This window comes from Diabrotica virgifera, chromosome 6 (assembly GCF_917563875.1).
Source record: "Diabrotica virgifera virgifera chromosome 6, PGI_DIABVI_V3a".
In the NCBI taxonomy this organism is placed as follows: Eukaryota; Metazoa; Arthropoda; class Insecta; order Coleoptera; family Chrysomelidae; genus Diabrotica; species Diabrotica virgifera.
This window is the reverse complement of record NC_065448.1, coordinates 85,617,497-85,628,813: the sequence shown is the minus strand read 5'-3', so window position 1 is coordinate 85,628,813 and position 11,317 is coordinate 85,617,497.

Here is an 11,317-nt window from a genome sequence, read left to right as displayed (position 1 = left end):
ATTGAGGTTGATATTTTTAGAAGAATTTGAACCGCATAAAATACCTATTTCGTGTTTTGAGTTAACTATACCACCTTAATGGTGCGTACAGATCAGGGCGAAAATTCGGGTTAATATTGGCGGAGAACTAAGACATCCGAGTGAAACCTCTTTTATTAAGGTAAAACGAAGGTATCGGAGCTAGTATATGAAGGGATGATTATGATGTTATATGAAATGATATATGAGATAAATGATATATGAGATAAATGATATATGATTGTTATATGAAATATGTATATGAAGATGAATTATGTACACTGTAGAAGTGCTATTATATGAAGAAAAATGAATTATATGAGTTGTAGTACCAGACAAGAAGAAGAAGAGAAAAAAAGATAATTTTTTTATTAAAATATGTGGGAAAAATGAAAGAAGAAACATAAAAAATGCCAAAATAAACAAGCAAAATTAAGAAGATACTAAGCAAATAAGTAGCTAATCATTGAAATATGTCTAAGAATTAAAGCTGTAAATTTTTTTCTCTAAAGTAACGTAAATTATAAATAACTTATTTTTAAATGTATATAATGAATTCAGGTTAAATTTTCGCGGAAAATGGAAGTGTTTGAATTAAGGATAGACAATATCTTACAATAGTGTTAGTAGATAGTAAGCAAAGGGACACAAAAAGTGAAGTTCTTAGAGAGATTAAATCTTTATTATAGGTACAAGAGAGTTATTAGAAGTTTTTTTTAGAGACACATATTAAAAGTTTTAGAGAGATTACATTTCTATTATAGGTACAATATTTTAAAGTTAGTAAGGCGTATATAAATAAATCAAAATAAGACTGAAATAATAAGATGAAATAGTAAAGTAACGTTAAATTCTTTTTTTATATACCATTTAATAGAAGTTTAGGTAATATTTAGCTTAGCTTAGGAAGTATTAAAGTCGAGATTTTATTACAATTAGATTAGTTACGGCTTATAGGCACTAAAAGACTATTTAAAAGTTAGGATCAATTTCATTCACTGTGGACACTGTTTTGATGAAGTGAATTAGTGAACGGAAAAAAAAAGGACGAAAAGACACGACGTGAAAGTACGTGAACTAGTAATAGGTTATAAAATACCAGTTTTAGTATAGGGAAAATATGAACTTTTGTGTAAAATAGGAAAAAAAATATACATGTTTAGGGAAAAATTGATTGATCTGAAATGTACCATGTTACAGTTAGTTAGCATAGTTAGGAAATTTAATTTTTCAAAATAGTATTAGGTAACCATAAACATTTTTGTAAAAGGGAAAGAGGAGCATCACATTTTAAAAATATGTCATTTTAACAAAACGGGGAGGTGTGGTATTATAATATCACCCTGTACAAAATATGTTTAAAACTCATTCAAAGTCATTAATCCATGTAGTATCTGTTCTTGTATCAATAACCGCAAGTAACATTGAATTGTCATGTTTTGTTATTATTTAAATGTGTATATAAACATTAACTCGGTGGAGAAAGATTATTGTACGCAGTATTTAATTAATGTAAGGTAGGTCGCTACTGATATATGTAAACAGATTGTTATGGTTAGTCATTGATGGAGTTGAGTGTAAATAATATAATGTATTTGAACTAAGAAGAGAGTTTTAATTAATTACGACCTAGAAGACAGTAACAACACACTATTTAATACAACATTTGGTCAGTCCTCTTGTATGGTGTCGAAGAATGTACAATAAAAATCTCCATCATTATTCGTTTGAAGGCCTTTAAAATGTGGCTGCACAGACGTACACTGAAAATAGCATGGACGGCTATGTTGACAAATGTGGCAGTCCTTAAGAGAGCAAATGCTGCCCGCGAGCTGCTTGATAACATCAAATATAGAAAGATGGCCTATTTTGGACACGTAGTAAGAGGAGACCGATATAATATTCTTCAAATTATTATGATGGATAAAATCGAAGGACGCAGAGGTTGCAAAGATGCTCTTGGTTGAAGAATATCTGGAAGTGGACAGGAATAAAGAAAGCAGAACAACTATTTAGAATAGCTCGAGACAGAGATAGTTTCGCCATGTTAATCACCAACGTCAAGGTAACTTGATAGGGCACGTTAAGAAGAAGATATTTGCACCAGAAATTTAAATTTTTATTAAAAATAAATAAAATTTATTTTTACGAAATTACACATTGTTTAATTATAACTCTTCTTGTTATCATTTCCTGTTCGTAAAATGAAAGAATTTTTAAAATTCAGTTTGTTGTTGAATTAAACCTGATTTTTGGGTAATCTTTTCGGGCCCCATTAAAATACGGGCCCAGGCAGGTGTCTCACTGGCCTAGTGATAAAATAGGCCCTGGTTATTTATATATGTTCACTATTGTTTCATGTATTTCATTTAGTAAAGAGTGTTTATATTTACTAAAAGAAAGAATTTATACAGGGTGTCTCCGAAAATAGTGCGTTCTTTTAAAGTATGGATATACATAATACATAGTATACAGCATATACTACAATGTTAAGTCGAAATCCATCTATTTAAATCCTCCAAATTAATATCTCAATGCAAAAATTGCCAGGAACTACAAAACATGAGGAATAGAGCCATAGATAAAAAAAGGGTGGTTAATAAACATCCTTCAATAAGCAGGCAAGTTAATGAAAATCTATCAATTGCCAATGCAGTAAACAACGAAAAGGAAAGTAGCAAAAAGGAGGAACGAACTAATAATATTGAACAAAGTCTGCAACTCATATTAGCGAAGCTAGAAAATCAAGAACAAATCATAACAACACTGGATGAGAGGCTAAAAAGATTAGAATATAGTGCCAAAGGAGCTATACCTAAATCGAAACAATATTAATACAATTAAGGTACTAGTGTGGAATGCAAATGGACTCCTGAACCACCAGCAGGAGCTTCAGTTAGTTCTACAGACAGAAAATATAGATGTATGCCTCATCTCAGAGACTCATTTTACTAAACACTCATCAAATTTCCCGGTTATAGAGTATATCATGCGATTCATCCTGATAATAATGGAAAACGAGGAAGTGCAGTGATAATTAACGAAAATTTACAACATTACGAAGAAGCAAACTACGTAACAGAAAAAGTGCAGTTAACTGCAGTAACACTTAGAACTAACAGATACCCACTGATAGTGGCAGCAATATATAGTCCTCCGAAACATGCAATAAATAAGGAGGAATATATTGACCTCTTTAACGAGCTGGGAAATAGATTTTTCCACCTACCTCTACCGAAAGTATACTTTTCCGGATCTGATTGTAGGGAGCAAAGTTGTACTTTTCCTCCCTAGGGAGGAAAATATTTTTCCTCCCTAGGGAGGAAAAGTAAAAGTGACGTCATGGTATTCCATTCATAAAATATAACTTATTGACGCCCTGTATAATATCTATTTTCTATTACGTAAGTATCTATACATTTTAACGTTTATTTATAAAACACCCTGTATTTTGCAGAATGGTAAAAAACAGTAAATTGTTATTTTGATTTAACAATGTTTACATTAATAATTTGACTTATATTTGACAGTTGACAGTTATATTGTACCTACTTGTTAGTTTTAGTTCTAATAAATTTTGTTGGTTAGTTACATAAAATAAATTAAATAAAAATGAAAAAATGACTTGCTATTTGAGGAAGGTGGAAAAATCATATGTATAACATGGGAGTAAAGTGTCTTTTCCTCCCTTGAATGATTACTGCCCTCCGCTACGCGTCGGGCAGTAAACTTCATTCTCGGGAGGAAAAGTAGCACTTTCCTCCCTTGTTATACAAATAGCTATATAGTAGGAGGCGATTATAATGCTAAAAATACCCACTGGGGCTCAAGGTTAACCACAACAAAAGGCAGAGAACTTTTAAAAGCTGTGAATGAATACGGAGCCACTACTTTATCAACAGGGAAGCCAACTTATTGGCCGACAGATCCCAACAAGATATTTACCAGACCTAATTGACTTTTTCATAACCAAAAATATATCACAAAACTACCTGCAAATAGATGAATGCCATAAATTATGTTCTGACCATTCAGCAATAACACTAACACTAAGCGAAAACATAATATACAAGGAAAATAACCCTTCGCTAACTAATAAGTACACCGACTGGATAAGCTTCAGCAGGCCTGTTTTACACCCTGCCAGCGCCCTAGGCACAACGAAGAGTAGCGCCCCTTTTTATACCCCTTACAGCTGATTACGCCCCTCCCCTTCCCCCCACCAGCCCTACCATAACGCGCCTACACCCCGTAAATTTAGATTTAGTCTGAAATGCCAGTTTTGGTTCGGGAGGACTTTAGACTTAATGTCCCTTAACTCTCCTTTACAAATTATCCTGATTCTTTTCGAGAGCCTTCCCATTATCCACCACCTATGGACCCGCCGTGTCCCGGACTGGCAACCGGTAGCCGTGAGGTATCTACTGGCCTCCGGTGGGAATGCGTGTAACGTACCTCACGGCATCACGGACCACCCACCCTCCCTTCTTTACATTTGAAGTACAGTGGAACCCCGATAAGTCGGCCCCCGATAACCCGGACCGATTTTTATCAGACAAACATTTCAACAATAAAAATGTATTGCTGTTACAAAATCTCGTGAACCTAATTCATTCATTTGGTGACGTCAATATACGAACGAAACGATTGATGAATCCGACATTACTGAAAATATCAGGGTGCAGATGGGACCCTGTCGCGCAATTCGCAGCAAATAAAATAGTCGTATGTTTTTGGCTTCATTTTATTTCGGTTATACATACGCATTTTCAAGGTTCACGAGGTTTTGTACCAACTCTATGTAATATAATATTTGAGAGATAATGGAACCGGATTGAACTACATATAGCATAGTAAAAATGACTCATGGTACACCACATTCATTGTCGAAAACAACAGGAACCTGTATTATCCTTTATTTTTTTGAAACTGTCTGTGTTAGCGTTGTTTAGAAAAGACTATTAAAATTCTTTTTTTAACAATGGACTTAGTCATCACTCTTATTAAATAACATAACATCAGAGACGGTATTGTGTGTAGTAAAGTCGTATTATTGTTCGCTTCCGTTTTGTAATCGTTCGTAAATTTATTCAGATTTTGTGTTTGCGTGTCTTTTGTCTATAAGGGCAACAAAACGTAAAAATGCAGTGACAATGGAAAAGAAACTAGAAGCATTAAGTAGAATTGATAAAGGTGAATCTTGCAGCATTATATTATGGTGTCGGTACATCTACAGCATCGGATTAGAAGAAAAATAGAACTAAAATCGAAGAATTTTTTTTTCAAAATGATAACAAAAGACAGTTTAATCGGTGCAAAGCTAAGAATGAGACTTTTGACGACGCTTTGTATGTGTGGTTTTGTGTGGAATGCGAACGTGGTTTACCAGTGTCTGTGTGACAATTATAACGGAGTTTATCTGTAAGCATACCATATTTTATTAATTTTTACCATTTTCTCCGGCTAACCCGGATTTTCGATAACCCGGATCGGCCGCGGTCCCAATTAATCCGAGTTAACGGGGTTCCACTGTATTTACATTATTTACAGTATTCGTTTAATCACATTTTCTTTGGATTATTTTTGGTTTGTTGGCTTACCACTAGACTGACTAGAGATTCATACAATAGCTTTTTTTCTGGTTTTCCGTGTTGCAAAGTCGTCAATAATGTTTTTGTAGTCTAATTTTAAAGTAATGTCGTTTTGGGTGCACAGCAACAATAAGCCATTAAGCTTTTCATCAACCATCGACGATCTAATTTCTGACTTCACTCTTTTCAAAGCTGAAAAGCTGCGTTCAGCTGTGCAGTTCGTCACAGGTAAGGTTAGAAATATCCTGAGAGCAACCTCCAAATTGGGGAAAGTGTTCTCTAATCTGTTTGATTTTATGTAGGCGTACATTTCTTTGATCTTAGAAAGGTTCTCCAAAACCATGTATTGTTTGAAATGGTTACATTCCTGGGCAAAGTCTTCCCCATCAATATCATTCTTGTATACTTCTCCTAACAGTTTAGCTTCACAAGCCACCTCATTGGAATTTTTCTCTTCTAGATTTTGTAAGATCTTAAATCTTGTGTCGAGATTTTTATAGGCCTCCCTTCTTTTGTTGAGCTGCGAAGCTATGTTGTCAACAATGGCAATAAACACCCCAGTGCGAAATCTTTCTCGAGAAGATGTTTCTTCCATGCTTCTGTCCTTTTCATCGGGCAATAACTTTCTTTTTCTTACTTTGTCGTATACAGCTTCTTTTTTTTCTGCAAGTTTCAATGCTTTGGACTCGAAATCATCAAATAAATCTCTCTTTTCACTCAAAAACGAAGATAGTGTTTCAAGTTCCTTTGTGGCACCAAATAGGTCTAAATCTTGATTTTGAAGAGTCTTACTTGTTTTATCAACTCTCTCGAGAATTTCGTCCCAGATCACAGTTAATAACGTGGTTTGGAAATGTCCAAGTGTTTTTAGAAACCCAGCGGCTGTGCATTGTGTTGCTGGTGTCTGAGTATTGTCTTTATTTAGCTCTTCAAGAGCATCTTTTAATTCATGTCGACTTATTTTTAAAGCTCGAATGGCGTCTGCCCTAGCAGACCATCTTGTGTCACTCAGGGGTTTTACCATTAGCTTTCTCTGATCTTTCTTTGATTTTCCTTCGTTAATCTTTTCAATATGACTTTTTAGGATGTTCCACCTGTAAGTGGATGCCGAGAAAAAAGCATACAGCCCTTGTACGAATGTAAAAAATATTGTGGCTTCTGGACACGCCTTCTCGGCAGCAAAACACCCAGCAAGGTTTAGTGAGTGGGCTGCACATGGTACATAGTCAGCAAGATCATTTTTGCTTTTAATCCTTGCCTGAAGACCTGAGTATATGCCCGACATGTTTGATGCATTGTCGTAACTTTGTCCACGACAGTTATCGATATCCAGCTCAAGTTTCTCAAGTAAACTGAGGGTTGCTTCTTCCAAACTTCCAGATTTGTGGCATACCGAAGGTATTTCATTGGGCAATGAAACATACCGAAGTACTACAGCCAATTGGTCTGTGTGCGACACGTCAGGTGTGGAGTCTATGATTAAAGAGAAATAGCGAGCTTGCCTGATTTCATTCAAGATTTGTTTCAGTACTTCTTTACTCATAATCTCAATAAATTCATTGCAAATGTCAGACGAAAGGTATGATACACTACCTTTGCCTTTGTTACCATGTGTTGCTATGTGTTGGGCGAGAAACGGATCAAATTCACTTATCAGCTCAAGACAGCCTAGAAAAAGTCCGTTTGATGTAGATCCAAACGTTTGGTTATCACCTCTAAATGGGAGACCTCTACTCGACAAAAATTTTACAACAGACACAACTCTTGTCAATATTTCTCGCCAATATTTCACTTCTTCCTGGTATTGACTTTGAATTTGTTTGGTGACATTAGATGTGGTCTTTTTACTCAAAATAAATTTCAAAACATTAGCCCTGTGGTCGTCAGATTTTTCATGTTTCTCAGCTAATGCAAAGGAATTTTTCCAATCATTAAACCCTTTGTTAAAAGATGTGGATTTGTCCTCTGGTTGAAAAATAAGGCAGAATTTACAAAATACCTGACCTGTTGATTGCGAGTAAATAAGCCAGTCTCTTTGATCTTTTCTCCGTTCGGAAGCGTGACAAGAAATAAGTTGACCGAAAGCTTCCGTTTCACCTTACTTTTTCCATCGCCGTGATGTTCAGACTTTGAAAAATCAGCTTGCAGAAGATTTTGATCAAATTCAGAACTTATTATTTTATTTACTTGCGATTCATTTTTGATATTCCATGATGCCGGGTCTTCAAGCTCAAAATCGTATTGGTCTTCAACTGGGTCTTTGGGCTTCACACTTTCTACTACGAGATTTGTGTCTGAGTTTGAGTTACTGTCGTGCTCGTGCACAATTGCAATAGTTGTATCTAATTCGGCCGACGTTGGAGAATGAATAGGGTCTTTCTCTTTAGTCTCAAAATTATATTGGTCTTCAACTGAGTCCGTAGGCTTGATTTTCGGTCGTTCTACTTCCAGGTTTTTTTCTGAGTTAGGTATGCTGTGTGTGATTGCAGTTGTTGAATCTACTGCGGCCGACGTTGATGGATGAATGAGAATTCTTAGGGGGTCATTTTTTACTGGATTACACGAAGACGGATTTTGTAGGTTTATCTGTGGTTTTGGCGCAACCTTGAAAAATCCGGATATTTTGGGGATCTTTTTCAAAACATTTTGCTCTTTTTGGTGTTTTTCAGCCGCTCGTTTACGAAACTCGGAACCACTTGGCTTTGAAGAACTCATTACGATTCCTTTGAGAAGCTCAATAACACACGACTTTATTAAAAAACCGCCCTATCAATAAAATTAATACATTATTATAATGTTGTATATGAGCATAACCTTTGGAATGAGTTTTATTGCTTGTATTTTACTTTATAAAATTAGATCACAATTTGCTGTGTTACTTCTATTCAATTTACTTACGCGCAAATAAATTGTCCCTTCTTCTTGATCACAGAATTTGTTTCACAGTATATTGTTCAAAATACTAAGAGGGTCACAACATGGATAAAAGAACTTCTTTTATCTGTGGTCACACTATACTATACCGATATTAAACCACACCACTACCACAGTCTTCAGTCTTCACTTCAGCACCTACAGATATCACATTGACTAGGACAAAAGAATATACTTTCAATTCATAATGATACACGTTGTCACAAATCATCCAAAAAAGGAAACAACAACAACTACAGATTTTCAAGTTGTGACAGGCGTAATCAATCCACGGTAGGAAGTGGGGAGGGTGGTCGGGGTGCGGGCGGAGAGAGAGGCCGAGCGTGGTTGACTAGCAACCAGTGGCGGTGGAAGGGGGCGCGAGGCGGGCTGTGTGGCTGGCACACGGCCACAAGTGGCACGTAAAGTCGGCTTTCGGCAGTGGCGCAATAAATGAGGCATGCTGATACAACCACGGCAATTTTTTTTTGCGCCCCCCAAAACCTAGCGCCCTAGGCACGTGCCTATTCGGTAAAACGGGCCTGAGCTTCAGACAAATGCTAGAAGAAACAATTAATTTAAACGTATCTCTTAGAACCGTAAATGACATTGAAAAAGAAGTTGATCAATTCAATAAAGACATCCAAAGAATATCTTAGGAATGTACTCCAGACATCAAAAGACGCCTAAAAGGATGCAACTACCTTGCAGAAACTAGAACGCTGGTATACGAAAAACGGAAAGCACGACGAAAATGGTTACAAAGTAGAGCTCCTCAAGATAAAACAATTGTAAATAATCTCACCCAACAACTAAAAAGAGAGATAAAAGAATTTAAAGAAGAATCCATTAGGACCTACCTAAACAACCTAACGAATGATAGATCCACAGAATACTCACTATGGAAGGCAACCAAAGGATTAAAAAGACCAATAATGCAAATACCAACCATAAAAAAGAAGACGGCTCTTGGGCTAGAAGCAGCGAACAAAAAGCAGAATGCTTTGCTACACATCTAGAGAAAATATTTCAACCGCATCAACAACAACAAGAAGAAGAAGCATTACAGAGCAACCATTTGCAAGAAGAAGAAAACATAATGCCAGTAACTGTAGAAGTAATAAAATAAATCAAGTATAATTTAAACCCGAGAAAAGCTCCTGGCTTTGATTTAATAACAGGACAAATATTAAAACAGCTCCCAAGAATAGCAATTGTCAAGTTGACCTATTTAATTAATGCTGCGATCAGATTAAAATATGTTCCTTCATTGTTGAAAGTGGCGGAAATAGTAATGATACCAAAACCAGGCAAACCACCACATATAACCTCCTCCTATAGACCAATATCACTGCTACCCACAATGTCTAAATTATTTGAAAAGCTTCTCCTCAGAAGATTGCAACCAATTATAGTAAACAAAAAATTAATTCCAAATCACCAGTTTGGCTTTAGGCAGAAACAGTCAACTATAGACCAACTCCACAGAGTCACCGATATTATAGAAAATGCACTAGAGGAAAGAAAAGTCTGTTCAGCTTTATTCTTAGATGTTGCCCAGGCATTTGACAGAGTTTGGCATAAAGGACTATTTCATAAATTAGAGGCTACTCTTCCAAAATCATACAGACATAATTAAATCGTACTTAACTGATAGATATTTCAGAATCAAGCAAGATGATGCTTATTCTGAAATTAAAGAAATAAAAGCCGGAGTCCCCAGAATTCGATAACTACTGTTTAGCTACCTTTGCCGACGACACCGCAATATTAGCAGTAGGTAAAGATAATGTAGAAACAGCCAACAAACTGCAAAATGCGATGAGCAAATTCCAAAAATGGACTAAGACGTGGAAAATTACATTGAATGAAAGCAAATCAGTACATGTTGATTTCACTAATAAAAAAATTCTCTACGCACCAATAAAAATTAATGGACAAGACATTCCTTATGCCAACACAGCCAAATACCTGGGCTTAACCCTAGACACGAAGCTTCGCTGGAAAGCACATGTAAAGAAAAAGAAAGAAGAATTAAATATCAAATATAAAAAATTGTACTGGCTACTGGGAAGATACTCAGGGTTGTCAACGTATAACAAGATGCTAATCTACAAACAAGTTATAAAACCAGTGTGGACGTATGATATCCAACTATGGGGATGTACATAAAAGACAAACTTGAAAATAATACAGACTTTTCAAAACAAAGTATTAAGAGACATAGTTAATGCACCCTGGTACATCCGTAATGACGACCTCCACAAGGATCTACGAATGGAGCCCGTCGACAAAGAAATCAGAAAACACGCAGAAAGTCATGAAAAAAGACTTCTTCTCCACGAAAATATTGAGGCCATCCAGCTCCTGGACAACTCAAACCAGAAAAGAAGACTGAAGAGGACCAAACCTCACGAGTTGGTGTAGTGCGACAAAGCTAATAGCGGAGCATTGCGCGACTAGTGTGCAGGCAACGTTTTGGTGCAGTGCGTGATAAAGTGAAAAGCAGCGCTTTGTGTGATAGTGCGCAAGCAAAAAGTGCCCCAGTAATAATAAAGACAACTAAGAAGACATCAAAGGGTGACTCTTAGATATTAAGTAGTTAGTAAGATAGGATAGATAAAAAGTTACTCATTGGTCAAATACCAGATTGTAGCACTATGTAAAAGTTGTTCTGAACGATTTGTAAAGAAATGTCACTTAAAAGAACACAAGAGGCGACAGTCTGAAAACAAGCCTTTTACATGTCAATTTTGTTCCAAAATATTTAATGTTAAATGCCGGTTAAAGAAACA